Raw genomic sequence first — 15412 nt, forward strand, 5'->3', positions numbered from 1 at the left:
TTTATTTTGAAGATCAAAAAACATTTACAAAGGTTTCACTTCTAAACATTGGAACAGGATCAATAGTTACAAAAGTGTTTTCAGTTGAAAAATGGAAAACGCCAAGAAAAACATTTTTTTCACAATGAAAATTATTCGATAGTATAAATGTAAAATTCAAAATTGTATAAATGAAGTGGAAATAAATGGACACTCAAAAAATTAAATCAAATTATCTTAATTTTCAAATTTCAATAAAAATGTCAATGTATGGACTGCATCACTGACTTTTGCAACGTTTTCAAAATCATGCACGCATTTTGCTAATTCGGAAAATTTGGGTTTTAAAAAAATAAAAATAAAATACAATGACTTTTAGAATGTTTACGAAATTTGCAATCGTTTGTATGTATTTGCTGTTTTGCATTTTACAATTTGCAATAATTTGACGACTATTTTTGAAAAAAACAAGAGCTTTTCGATAAAAAATGTCTATTCATGAACATAACTGGAAATGCATTCTGAGCGATTTATACGATTTAAACTCATTTGAAATATTTGTTTCAAAATATTTAATTTTTCTGTCAATTGGGTTTCAAATGATCACTTATTTCTCAGACGTTTCGAAGGTTATTATTTTGTTTAAAGAATTAAAAAAATAAACAAGATTATAAAAATATAAAAAAATTACCACAAGCTTTTTAAAAATACAGTTTTTTTCGAAAATAATAAAAAAAATCGGTTTTTGCTCAATGGGTTAGTTCGCAAATTTAATATTTTGATTTTGTTTGTCAAATAATCTTATATTTTTTAAAAAAATACCTTAAAAATTTGTGTATTTTTTCAAAAACGTATTTTTTAAATAAAAATATTTTAAACTTTTTTTTCACAAAAACATCTAATTTTGTGAATTTAGTTTGATATTCGTGATTTTAAAAAGCAAATCAATAATTTTCGAGATTTCTGAGGAATTTGCAATCACTATTTTACAAAACTGAAAATTTGAGTTAATTTTTTCAAAAACAATTAATTTTGTGTAATTTTAGCTTATTTGAAGAAAAAAACAAACTAATACTTTCAGAACACCTCTAACATTTGCAATCATTTGACAATCATGCTGCAAAAATTGAACAGTTTAGTTTGTTTTACTGGAAATACGTGGTTTTGCTAAAAATATCAGTATGACTGAAAAAATACACAGTAAAAAATTGTGTTAACTTGGAAGGTGCTATTTTAGAAGGTTGAATATTACCTCTTTTATGTAATTTTGCCTCAATTTAAACTGAAAAAGTGACATTGCACCAAAAAAGTTGTAAAATTACACAATTTCAGATGTAATTTATTTTTTAAATGTACCCCTTCCCTGGTGTAATATTAACATGATTTTTTTTACTGTGTACAATGGCTCTCGAAACGTCATCGAATTTTCCATTCACATAACACGTTTTGCAAAAAAAAAATAAATTTAGGTATTTTTCAAAGATAATTAGTTTGTGAAAAATTGTGTTTTAAAATTAATGAAATGTCTGAGATTTTACGCCAATTTCACAGAAACTGGAAATTGGAGGATTTTTTTTCGGAAAAACGTCGTTTTGTGAAGAGCAAAATAAAAGTTTTCGAAATGTTTGCCCATGTTGCAAATACTAAAAAATACAAATTTAAAATGTTTTAAAAAGTTAAAATAATGAAATTTAAAAGTCATGATATCCACTTTGAATAATATTTGCAAAGGCCCTTGTAATTTTGTAATAAATTTAATTACAAATACAAAAACAAAACCTGAAAACAACACTATTTTTCAAGAATTTGTGTAGTTTTGTGGAAAAATGTAGCGTATTCTAAAACAAAGTCAATAAATTTCGAAATTTATTAGTAGTTTTCCTTTGACAACTGTTTCATTTGATATATTTGACACATTTGATTATCCGAGACTTCTATAGAGACTTTGTAAATTGGAATTACAAAAAAAAAAACAAAAATCTTTTTTTTCAGTCAAATGTCAGTTTAACGACCCCAAATCAGTTGAATTATTTTTGTCGGTTACCTGATACATAACGTTATAGTGTTATAGTTTCCAAATGACGTCATATTGGCCGATTACACACAATCAAATATGTAATTTTGGAGCATTTTTGGAGTCACATATCTTAACGGAAATCAAATTTGCCTTGAGAATAATATATAAACTATCTAATAAAAATATACGATTATTTGGGTCACATCATCATCTTCTATGATGAATCCTGACCATTACCCTTCCCTACTAACAAAATCCCAAGTAGAAGTAGTTTTCCGGCACACGCGGGGTGTGGATATCGTATAGAACCCACCCTTGGTAGCAGCCTGTGCTAACTAACATTCCCGTCCAGTTCCCTCGAGATCTACAAACTGACATGGCGGGCGCCGTTGGTGGCCAATGACTGTTACCTTTTTGCTTCAGATCTAGTTTTAATGATCTTGATGTTTTAGCTTTTCAACGCATTCATACATGCTGTTGATAAGGGAAACACCATTAGATCGTTCAAGCGTATGGTCGGTTGTATTGATAGGATATTACGGTCCTGTTCAGCAACGGAGAAGGACAACCATGGGTGGTCTCTCATGCTCATGCTCATGCTCACATATCTTAACGGAAATCAAATTTTGATACATATAAAACTACATATTTCGTGAGTACATTAAATTTCCCTTAAAATGGCATGTCTCAAAAATGTTTACAGCTTAGTAAATTTAACGTTACAAATTTTTTGAAACTATTTTTGTATTTTTTTCGATGAAGTCCCACTGACACCAAATTTCCAAAACATCACAATTTTTTGGCTGTAAATTATTAAAAAACATGATGCATGTTCAAAAATGGAAGGGGTCGTGCCGCCCCTCCGTCTCGAGAAATCAATAAACGGACCTCGGATTCGTGATCAGGGATAAAAGTTACCCCTTAGGACAAAGTTTCACGCAAACCGAAGAGAGGTCGGGGCAACTGCTGTGTGAGTTAGCGAAGAATTACCCATTTTAAATTCAATATGTAAATTGGCGATTGTCAAATTACCCCACCAATCGTGTTACTTGTGTACCACAATTTCATCGCTCCGATCGCATGGTTGAAACGGTTTGGCGGCGTGGCGTCGAGACTTCAAGGATAGGACGAGAAGACAAACAATCGCAAGATGCCTCATGCAACAACGGTGACTGTACGACAACACTACAGTGCGCGTTACGGATTGCAAATGCAAAGTTCGTGTAGTTTCTCACCCGAGATTCACTTTGCTACTTGTAGCCTCGTAAAGGAGCTATGTTTACTCGCGTGTCATCGCAGTTGTGAGCACAGTTGAAAAAAATCTGATTTTTTTATGTTAAAAATTTGTTTTTGAAAAAAATAGTTTTCAACAAAAATTGCATTCATAAGAAGTTTAAAATTTCATAATTTTTTTTGTGATGCTGATGTCACCCACCACTTTGGATCAGCTTCTCAAGGCTGACAGTGCAAATCTGGGTGTAATCCTCTTGCCAGGCCATGATGGTAATGCTTTCAGCGTTGGCAAATAGGCTTAGTGCACTGTAACTGATGGGACGCCAGAAGAGATTCTGAGAGAGCAACCCGAGCAGCTTTGTTTACCTGGCCCAGTGAACTAGTTTTACAGGAATTGTTGTTGTTAGTGATATTTTCAAGAAAAGGGCTAAATAAATATTTCAAGTAATTTATTCCAAAGGAAAACTAATAATTATCATCACCTAATAACATAGTCAATCATCATTGAACCAAACAATTAATAACTCGTTCCCAGTTAGTGCACCCCCTCCACAACGCTCAATACCAAACCCATCAAACTGCATCGAAATTGCCCATCGAGACGAGACGAGAGACCCCATTTATATTTCGCGCCCATTTGGAAATCCAACAATGTTCGTCCGCTAAATTCCTGCCAAAGTCTAAATTTAACCCCCGCGTCGGAAAATTTTCACAATTACCAATATTTCACCCACCGGGCGCATTTGGCTCGCAGTGACTGTTTATGAGATTTTCCACATTTTCCAACCATGTGCAGCGAACGGCGGGAAATGAATCCAATCACACGCTAGCACCGCGGGGTTGTTCGCTGTGTGAGTTTCCAATCATCATTCGTGACTGCTTTTTTTGTTGTTGTTTTTCGACCGGACACCGGACTTGGCGTGTATGTGTCAAGTATGTAGAACGAGTTTTTTTTTTGTTTCGTGGTGATTTTAATGACTCTTTTGCACACATTAACTTGAAACTTGTTCTCGGCGCGGAAGATTCGTGAACATTGTGGACGGTAGTGTGCGTTGCAAACTTTGTTGTTATAACACTGTGATGGTTGGAGGTGTTTGGACACTATGCGATTTGTACAGCTTTACAAGAGTTTTCAAATCTACTGACAAATTCTACAGTATTTGCCGCGTAAAATATTACAAATAATCTGATTTTGAACAATTAAAGCTCTCAACTTTAAATTACAAAAAAAAAAACACTCACTTTAACTTATTTGGTTTCGTGTTCCAAACAATTCTTTACGAAAGCAATAGAATTCCTTAAATTTTACATTTTATATTTTTTAAACTAAATCCATTACCTAAGAAGGCATTTGGCATAATTACATTATTTCGATTATACAAGTCTCCATACAATTTCGGCAGCTGTCCATATAAAAATGGGATGGGATGGATGTGAAATCTAAAATCAGTGCCTTGTGTAAAATTGTGGGTGGTGGGGAGAACAATTTCAGAAAAAAATGTTCTCAAACTAATTTGCCGCTTTTTTAAATTAGAACGTTAACAAAAGTGAAATACCCAAAAACCGTGTTTTTTTTAAATATTATTTTAGGAACAATTTCAGAATGATATTTTTAAAAATTTATAGAAACTGTACTTTTTATTTTACATGTATGTATGTATGTATGTATGATCCCCATACCCGCAGGCAACTTGGTCCTGGAACACATGTGAGCGCTAGGTGAACAATTCGATCATCTTTTACTCCGTAATCTGTACACCCAGGTGCATAAGTTTTTTTGCACGAATTTTAGTGCTACAAATACCGGCGTATAGATCAAAATGGGTTCCCTATTCGCATAGACGCCCTTGCTCCCATCACGTCACTGAGGGTAAGAAAACCTTTTTCTTTTTTTAGGTATTTATATATACAGCAATTCCCCACGAAAACAGCATGGAAAAAAACAAAAGTGCTCGGATCGGGCTCAAAATTTTTCTGGGATTCCCTGGCCGAAATAATTAGACCCGTATTTTTTTGTTTGGCCATTAGGGTGACCTACGCCGTGTTAGGGTGGTCTGAAAAATGGCCATTTTCGTCGATTTTCGCAAAACCCACTTTTTTCGAAAAATCATAACTCCTCGCCATTTTAACCGATTTCAATTGTCTTATACGCAAATGAAAGGTGATAAGTTGGCCTTTCAAAGAAAAATAATAAGAAGTTTCAAAAATCTAGCCTAACATATGAAAAGGGCGTATGAAACTTTAAAATGTCGTTTTGACAGTGTCTGGACCAAAGGGCCTATGTCTGGAAATATTTTTATCGGATTCTCCGGACATTTTTACATAACATACTAAAAAATGGGAGGAGTTCATTAACACGATTCCGAGATATGATTTTTTGAAAATAAAATCCGTGTTTTTCGACGCGCCGCGCGCAAAAACCGGAGAATGACGAAATTGGCAAAAAAACAACTTTTTTCACTAAAACTGCGATAACTTTAAAATTTCAGCGATGACCTATACATGTCTGGGTACCAAAATTTTTGTAATTAAAAGACGCAACTTTTGGTACCCAGACATGTATAGGTCATCGCTGAAATTTTTAAGTTATCGCAGTTTTTGTGAAAAAAGTTCATTTTTTGCCAATTTCGTCATTCTCCGGTTTTTGCGCGCGGCGCGTCAGAAAACACGGATTTTATTTTCAAAAAATCATATCTCGGAATCCTGTTAATGAACTCCTCCCATTTTTTAGTATGTTATGTAAAAATGTCCGGGGAATCCGATAAAATTATTTCCAGACATAGGCTCTTTGGTCCAGACACCGTCAAAACGGCATTTTAAAGTTGCGTTTTTCATATGTTATTTTTGAAACTTCTTACTATTTTTATTTGAAAGGCCAACTTATCACCTTTCATTTGCGTATAAGACAATTGAAATCGGTTGAAATGGCGAGGAGTTATGATTTTCGAAAAAGTGTTTTTGCGAAAATCGACGAAAATGGCAATTTTCAGACCACCCTAACACGGCGTAGGTCACCCTAATGGCCAAACAAAAAAATACGGGTCTAATTATTTCGGCCAGGGAACTCCCACAAAAATTTTGAGCCCGATCCGAGCACTTTTGTTTTTTTCCATGCTGTTTTCGTGGGGAATTGCTGTATAAATGTAATATTTAATTTCATCTAGATTCTTTTTAAATCATTTATAATTTTATAATATTGATGATTTAAATCATTAATTATTTGTCCGATTTTTATATTCAAAAAAAATTATATCACTGTTAACCTCAAATGGCTAATACAAGAAAATGGTACCTTTTATCGAAAAAATAGCAGTAGGAGACATTCTCGTATCTTTGGCAGGTTAAGCACTAATTCCATCCAATTTGCCGATTTTCACTATTTAAACAACTTATTTTGTGAAACTGTTGATGTAAACTTGCTTGCTCACTTCCTATTGAGCTATTTATCAAACGATTTCAGTTGAAAACGCTTTTTTGAGCTGTAATTGAACGTCAAAGTGCTAACATTAGAGGCACGCTGGAGTTAGATGCTGTTCCCCTTGTTTTCTTTATAAAATTGTATGCGAATTTTGGAAATATTTTCTGATTTTTTATAGAAATATTTTTTATTTATTTTAAACATCATGCATTTTTCAACATCCTATATACGTGTGTAATAGGGTGCCCAGAATATGGGACTTTTCCTCAAAACCTCGCTCCACAAGCTGAATATTGATCCTTGGGCTATTTTAGGACTCTGGGCCAAATATGAGCAAAATAGGTCAACATTTACTCATTGATACTCGAAGGTGAAGTTTGTATGGGAAAAATCGAAAAAAATGTATGGAAAACCCAATTTTCTTACAGTTTGGTCTGCACGGTGCGCTTCTTCCATCCAAATATTCCCAAACATGAGATTTTTATTAAAAAATTAATGCTTTACAACTTTGTAGAACACACCAAAGCTGTAAAACTCGATCCTTAAAAGTTATTAGCGATTTAAAAAATGTCATTTTTGTATGAAAAACATTTTTTTCACCAACTTTGGGTGGGTTAATCTCAACCAATTTCGCTCAAAATTTGGACAGATGCTTAAAATAACCCAAAAAAAAACAGTTTTTGCTTGTGGAGCAGGGGGTAATTTTTTTCTGGGTACCCTAGTGTGTAATCAAATGAAACCAATTTAGACAATTGCAAATTATATTCTAAAGATTAGTAGCATAACTGTAATGATGTATAAGACCTTTTCGACGTCGACTTCGGCCTTAAGGCAAAAAAAAATATTACAACTTTTTGTCTCCCCCTTCAAAAAATCCACATATTTTTTTTTGCTTGAAAATTTAAATTGTAATTGAAACAGATTGAAAAAAAAAAAACACAGACATAAGGTTTTTTTTTTTCAAATATGCATTGATTTTTTTTATTTTCAACATTAGCACAACTGTAACAATGTATGAACTGCCCATAATTGAAAATTCGGCTATTATGCCAAATCAAGTATTCCGAGGAAAACGCGTTTTAGTGTTTGTCACCAAATCTTCGCCAAGGCAATTTCCCATAAGAGTGGCATATTAGCCGTTTGGTTTTTCGCATCGGCAGCCAATTTCGGTAGACCCATCGGTCGTAACTCCCGGGACTCTTCAGAAGACCCAGAACATCACCACCTAAACACTATTTTAGTAAAATTCAAGATCCAGAAGATGCGTTAGAACATCCTCTACCACCTGGTGCTAATAACTCGTTTTTGCCAAAAGTGGATATTAGCCGTTTTTCAATGGTGGGCAGTGAAGCATTCTGTGATACTTTTTGTTTCATAATTAAGAAAATAAGGCTTGATATTTCATTTAATAGGTTACAGGACTCTTTTTCCAAAAATGTCTTTATAAAAGTTAAAATTAAGAGAAATGTTTTATGCAAAAATGTCCAAAATCCAGATGAGAGTATTATTCTTTTTTTTAATATAAAAACTTTATTCGACCAATTGGATGGAATGGATGGAAAAAAAACTTTTTAGGTAGACAAATAAATAATTGTGTTTCAATGTAAATATAAATTTGTTTAAAAAAGTTGAAAAATAAAGCAGTTCTCTTCGAATTTAAATCGGATTATCAATTGAAAATTAAATATTTATCCTCTATTTCTTTTCGTTTTATTTTGCATTTTGAAAAGACTGTTTGAAAGAAAAGCTCCTTCGAAAATAAATATAGAAAAGCCGAGAAAATGACATATTTTCTTTCCCTTGAGTTTCTGAGATACAGCCTCATAAAGAATTCGAATCGATGAAAATGAACTTCTCTAAGTGTTACCTAATTGGTCGGTCATTTTCAACTGACGATATCTATTGGTTTGATTTACAATGTTAAAAAATGAAACTGTTGTGAAATTTTCTTATCTTTTGCAAAACTAGAAAATAAGCTTAACTTTTGAAAGCGTCTAAAAATAGAGTATTTTCCTTATTCCATATTTAAGACAAAATTATAAAACTATGAAATATTTTATTGAAAAAATCAGAAAATTTCACAACAGTTTCAATTTTTACATTGAAAATAGAGCCAACTGTTTTCGAGATATTGTCAGTTGAAGATCACAGGCTCATTAAGTGATGACCTATAGAATCACTCAAATCGTTATCCCAAATCTTTCAACCATCCCTGCCACAAATCGCAGAGCTGCTGCACGAGCACGAACCGCCGATCATGTGTCCGATTCTCGATCGATTGATGTGTGTTTTCCGCGGTCGGTCGGATGTTTACGTAGAGGTTGGCCTCCGCTAGTGTGCGAGTTGTCGAGCACCCATACCGAGACACCGGCTATTAGTGTTGCGCGGCATGTTGTCTCTGAGCATAGTTTGAAGCTGCTGGCAAAAAAAGGTTAGAAACATATGTTGACCGAGATGTTTGTTTATTTTTTTTCTTCTCACTAGTTGTATGGGGTTCTGCAGATAACCCTCAGCTGACGAAGGGGGTAATTCGAGAAAGATTTTGACGGATGTCTGCGTTGAAGAACAAACCCATACTTTATGCTTGTGGGGTTATGTTGAACGGTAGAAAAAAGATACAGCGAAAACTGGTTTTGCGGTTTTACTCTTTGAAGACATTTGAAGAATCGAGTTTTGACGCGTGTAGGAGGGTGGTCACCGCGGTGGAAAATTCCTTGCTAGTGTTTCGAAAGCAACCGAAACACCCACAATCGATCACAGTTCGAGAGAGTCGAGTCGAGTTATGAGAATTGCGAAAGAATGCAAATTTCTGTGGAGGAATTCTGACTAAACGGTGACGTACTGGTTGGTGAGATCATTTTTGGAAGACACTTTTTGAAAGAGCCTAATATTTTTTTACATTAATGTTTTTTGTATCAAGTTATACTTTTAACACAAATTATATTATTCGTGATCCTCGTTACGTATCACGATTTCCAATTTACATCTCGTCAACATGCTTGTCCTAGCATTCTCTCGTATTTTCCATTAGCACTCCTTGGTACTATACCGAGAACCCCACAAACCATTGGCAATAGCCTATCAACCCTAATTAACGTCTGCTACTGCTACTATTTGGAGTGCTTCTGAGAGTGTGTGTAGCACACGAGTTGAAATGCCTGCCACTTTCGTTTGTTTACCCAGCACACTTGTGATTGCTTTATTGATTAGCGCCGCGCCACACTCGGAATTTGTGTCCCCCTCTCCATTCTTCGTAGGATGGCCACGATGACGTAACCTTGATCCCCTTGAAGACCGCGAGACTCATCCCCGTTTGCTGCCTTGCATACTGTTTTAACTTTTAGGGTAGAGCTACACATCTCTGACCTTTTTTTTTACAGTTGCAACCAAACTTCAACCTGCTGAAAATAGGTACCCCTCCCCTACCGGTCGTTTCGACCAAGCAATAATATTATTCTTTTCCGATCGGGATCGTCCCACGCGCCGACCACACTCGAAAAAACACGGTCGAATTGGCCATTTGGACGGTCGGTGTGGTGGCCACGATCTGCTACTCCGTGCGTGGAGACCTTCGCCTGGTCCGCCAACGCAGATATTCGTTTTATGCTTCCGAACGGGTTCTCCCCTGGTTGATGGTGCCAAGTTGACGACAACCGCAGCATGGTGAGAAGTGAATATGCATTTTCGTCAGGGTGAAACTGTAATAGCGTAATGGTTGGTTATGGGGTGCGAAAGCCCTTTGCTAATTTGTATACAAAACGATGAAATTAATGTCAAAACAAAGTCCAAAAAATTAGGCTGCATTTTTCACCATGTTCCTTAAGTTGTTGTAAAAACTCAAAATACCAACCTAGTTCAACAACTGGCACCAAAAGTTGAACGATCAGTCCCGATGATGTGATCAACATTGTGCTAACCTTTGCTCTAGAATGTCTGGTCTGTCTGGTTTGGAGCGGTTCAAAGTTGGAGATCAGCGCAGACACCCTTTTCACGGGGCGTCTGATGCTGCTGCGGTTCGCTACTTCTTTCAACGTTTGATACTACAAAGATGTAGTGCACACGCTAAAGTCAAGTGGTTCGTACTTGATAAGACTATTAGTGGTTTTAGTGCTAATACGGCTAGCGGAGGTAGTAGTTTGAACCAGTTTGGAGCCGGTATTTGATGAAAAAAAAAGATTAACTGGAAAAAACAGCTGGTTGTATTCAAATGAACTGAGTAACAGGATTATGTGGTTTAAAAATGATTTTACAGAAATGTACTGCCGCTCTAATCTAGTCCGTCCCATATGTAAAAACAGCAAGCCGAGAAAAATGCAAGACAAATTTGTCCCGCCCATAAGGCTACGTGTTAGAATTTCAGAAAAAAAGTAAATTTGCTACGGTTTTCTGGAATAAATTACTAAATTTTATTTGTTTTTCTGATAGTTCACATGATTTTGAACCAAACTGCATCATTAACTCAAAATTGACGAAATTTCATATGGGACGGACTTAATTTGAGCGGCAGTGTAGAACAAATTGAAACTGCTTTAAAATATGACACAATTTTATTAAGTAACTATACATTAGTTTAATACATTTGAATCGAAGATTTTGCCAAATCCATATAAAACACTGACCCAAAGTCGCTCTTCAAAAGCATTTTTTTGTTTTTGTATGATATTGATAATTCCAACTAAATTTATTCAAGCCCAAATTGGTCAATTCCATAAACATCGTTGATGTTGAAGTAAGGTATATTCACAATATCATTTATTTCTGGTAACGAATCTGGAAGAACAATATTTTTAAATTTTTGTTTCAGATCGAACAAATTTCAACAAACTAGTTTTTTAATGTAAAATTTTATAAAACATTTTTTTAAGATTTTTGACTAAATTTAATATTCAAGCCGAATTCAAAAATTTTAAGCAAAAAGTATCACAAAATTTTTTACCATCCATGATGTTCAAAATTTCTAAAAATCGATAAGTTCTGGAAAAACCATACTGTTTTTCTTAAGTTTTATGTTTTTTTTTTGGGATTTGAGATCTATTTTTTTTTAATTTGCATAGTTTTGATTAAACATTCAAATATAGTTTACAATCGATAGTACAGCGATTAAATTAAAATTATTTTTGGCAAAATTTTGTTTTCCCCCTTATTTTTGGAAGCATGTTTGTGACAAAAACTTGAATGAAAAAAAAAATAAAACAAAAAACATTGCATTAGCTTAACTAGCATAAAACGAAATTTTGTCAGCAGTCCATCTCTGATTCAAATAATTAACCAATAAAAACATTTTTTAAAGTTTTAGTTTCTGACCTCTGGCCAAAGTTTGTGGTGGTGGATAAAAAAGAAATTACAAGCCTGTTTTAAAATATTTCAATAAAAAAATGTTTAAAAATGAATTCGAAAAAAATGTTTAAAAACACACCAGCACATCATTATTTAAAAAAAATATCTTAGGTTTTCGATTTAAGGTGTCGAAATATTCTTTGAAAAATATTCACAACGAAGGCGAATGCAATATTTATTTCATGTTTCAATATTTCCTTAAAAACTAAAATAAAATAATAACATAAAATTTACATAAAACACATGAAAAAAATTTAAAAGGCTTTGTTATATTTTCCCACAGATCGAAAAAAGACGTAAAACTCATCTAAAAAATATTTTCATAAAATCATCGATATTTTAAAAATTTATAACAATTTTCGAACAATTTTCGAAAAGTCTGTTTTAACGCAAAAAAAAACAAAAAAAAATGTAAATATGTACTTAGATATTTCGGAAACTATTGATTGCAAAACATTTGGACTGTTGTAAAATGCATTTTGAAACACTTTTTTTCATTCAAACCTTGACTTTTTATTTAAATTTATAACTAAACATTTTGAATATTTTTAAAATAAGTGTAGATTTTTAAAACCTAGTTATCCATATTTTTGAAAATATGATTATAAAAAAAAATAAAATTACTTTTTAGATACAAAATAAAATTTGCAATTAAAAATTAATTTACACATTTTTTGCCTGCATTTTTCATCAATGAAAAGAATCAAAAAATATTTCAAAAGGCTGAGAAACGGGTTGCTGAGCCTCCTAAGATTTAAATTTTTTGATAAAATAATTATTTTCCGTGTCTATCAAGAGTTCCATTTTCAATGGAAAAAAATGTAAAAAACTGTTCAAAATTTGTCTGCTCTTTTAAATATATTTTTTTCCGGTACATTAAAATCACTAACAATATTAAAAAAGAGCTGAACAAACTTTTTTTTGGGTATTGCAAAATATTCATCAATTTATGAAATTTTTAATCTCATGGACCGAGTCGGCTTTTGTAATTAGATTTTACTTAAAACTAAGAGTAATTTCCGAGGATCTTGTGAAAATTTTAATCTCAAAATGTCTTTAATTTGACAGCGGTACACTTTGCCAAAAATATGTTAATTTTATTTTCGATTGTCAATTTGATTCAGCATCTAAAAAATGAATATATAATTTCATATGAGCATCTTTTTGATATTTTCCAAAAATCATATATATTTTTTTTAAATTCTACACACCTATACCGGATTTTGCACCATCCTTACATCTGACGCAGAAGATGCCTTTTTATTCGCTAACTTATTTTTATTAGGTAATTTTTGGTGCAGAAGATGCCTTATTGGTCTTGTAATAATATTACGAAAACCGGAAAATAAAAAAACCCGTTTTCCTTTTAATTAAACTTTTAGCGACCAAAAAAAAATTAAAAAATATAAAAAGAAATATTTTTCCGCGTCAGTCACCAAATCGATCAGAAAACTTCTTATTTATGTACAAATTTTCGTATGTTTAACGGTACACATCAACTATAGCTTTTGCACCCAGATTTCTGTTACAGACATTTTAGTATCTTCAAAACTACGGAAATTATCGATATAAATGGTTATTAATCCCTTAAATTACTGCCTTTAAAGTTATTTACAACAAAGTTTGACTATTTTTAGGATAGGGTCCGCAAGTCTGACAAAATTGGAATAAGAAGACATCAACTTCCTTGGTTGCTGTGCACCCTTAAAGATTTTTTTTGATCAGCCCGCAAATTTGTATGGAGACTTGTTTAAAAAAAACTTTATGATTTTTTTTGGAAAGATCCTATAAACAACATTTTAAATTTGTGTTTCTTGGGTGTTTAAGAACCGGCTTGAGTCAGGAGTATTCAAAAACACCCGAAAAGCAAAAAAAAAAATGGTTTTTTGAACCCAGCCTTCATATATATAAAAGTCACTCAATTCGATTGTGAATTCAATTAAACAAAATCTACGAATTTTTCATCAAGTCATTTCATGGTTCGAATGCATTTGTAGCTTTTTAAGATGAAGCATTTAAATGATTTTTAAAGTTGACTAATGATTTTTAAATCTATGCATGAAAATGTTTAGTAGAGACAAAAATAAAATCGATGGTTTATTAATTGTTTGATTAAACAAAAAAATCAGAGTATATGTATAGCCTGTTTGTTAATTTGATTTAATCCATCAAAGTTGATTTGTTGTAAGCATACAGAACAACTCTTAAATTTAAGATATGATTAATGATTTCCCGTACATTTGTTTTCATTTTCCTCACACATTATCCTCACCCTCACCCTTACCTTTTGTGTATGTGTCCAATCTCAGAATAAATATCCTCTCTGCCTGCCAAAATTCAACCGTGAATCAGCCGTTAGCGTTTCGGCGAAAAATTTTCACTGTTTTCACGATATTTTTAAACCTTTATGGCGTCTCGGTCGTCGTCGTCACACACAAAACCAGCTTCTTTTCGCACGATGGCTTTCCTTGCCGAAACAAAAACACACACACGCGCGCGTGAACGCCAATCTGCAAATCAATAAACGTTAAGTGAAATGATTTTCCTCGTTTGTGTGTTGAGTTTGATTTTGAGTACACTGGAACCGGAACCTGGACAGGAGCGAATTTCGCGAGAACAGTCGAAAGGTACTTTCATTTGTTGCGAAATTACGCGTGGTTGCACCTATTTTCGACCTATCACTATTTGTCAAGCCAAAAATCAAACTGTCTTTACTCCGAGAATCTTATTTTTTGTGAATGAGCTAAGCCAACGTCGCTTCGAGCGACAAAAAACGTGAAAAACACATTAAAAAGACCGTAAATAAAATAAGATGGCACCACGCGAAACAACAACACCAGCAAAAAAAAAGCAAAACACTAAAATTACCAATTCAGGTTGAGGAAATTTGCGTACCGTGGGAGTGTGAGCGGGCGGGGGTAACGAGCGAAAGGACACCAAAAGAGAAATAAGAGAGAGAGGATCGCGCACGAGTCGACCGTCGCCGCGAGTGATTAAAGTGTAACTGAACCAAACGACGCGAGACTCTCGTCAAGAATCAGCATCGCACACACGAAAGCAGTCGAAGATCGTGCGCCGATGTAAGCAACAACAACTACTCGCTCAGCGCACTCACTTGAACAAGTTTTGGCTCAGCTCTTTTTTTTTCGCGATCGTGGGCAAGTTCGCGGAACAGCAGTATGAATGGCGTACTAGGGTGGGTCAAATTTACTAATTTGTTTAAGGGTACTGATTAAACAATATTAATGCTCATCAATTTAACTTTATCTTTATCATTTTTAAAACCCAACGTAGTAGAAAAGCTTTATCCCACAGTTTTAAGGGAAAATCAATGAATATTCGGTTTTTTTTTTTTTACAAAAAGAGCCACCCTACTCAGCATTCAGCAACTCACGTACACCACTGAAAATTGCGAAGGTGGCTGAGTG

At 33.7% G+C, this 15412-nt stretch overlaps 1 protein-coding gene across 3 annotated transcripts in view; it reads right to left on the reverse strand.

Moving 5' to 3' along the window:
- The window catches only part of LOC6045464, a 39635-nt gene extending 24634 nt beyond the window's left edge, over positions 1-15001 (reverse strand). Inside the window, exons 1-2 of one of the 3 annotated variants that reach the window (XM_038263937.1) lie at positions 14880-15001; positions 14269-14494 (exon numbers count right to left, since the gene is read on the reverse strand). The gene's annotated coding sequence lies outside the window, so the exon portion shown is untranslated. Of the gene's footprint in view, positions 1-14268; positions 14495-14561; positions 14723-14852 lie in introns of those variants that run through there. The other 2 variants (XM_038263936.1, XM_038263938.1) reach the window with 2 other exon arrangements.
- Between the last annotated feature and the right edge of the window lie 411 nt (positions 15002-15412).

This window comes from Culex quinquefasciatus, chromosome 3 (genome assembly GCF_015732765.1).
Source record: "Culex quinquefasciatus strain JHB chromosome 3, VPISU_Cqui_1.0_pri_paternal, whole genome shotgun sequence".
NCBI classification, from domain to species: Eukaryota; Metazoa; Arthropoda; class Insecta; order Diptera; family Culicidae; genus Culex; species Culex quinquefasciatus.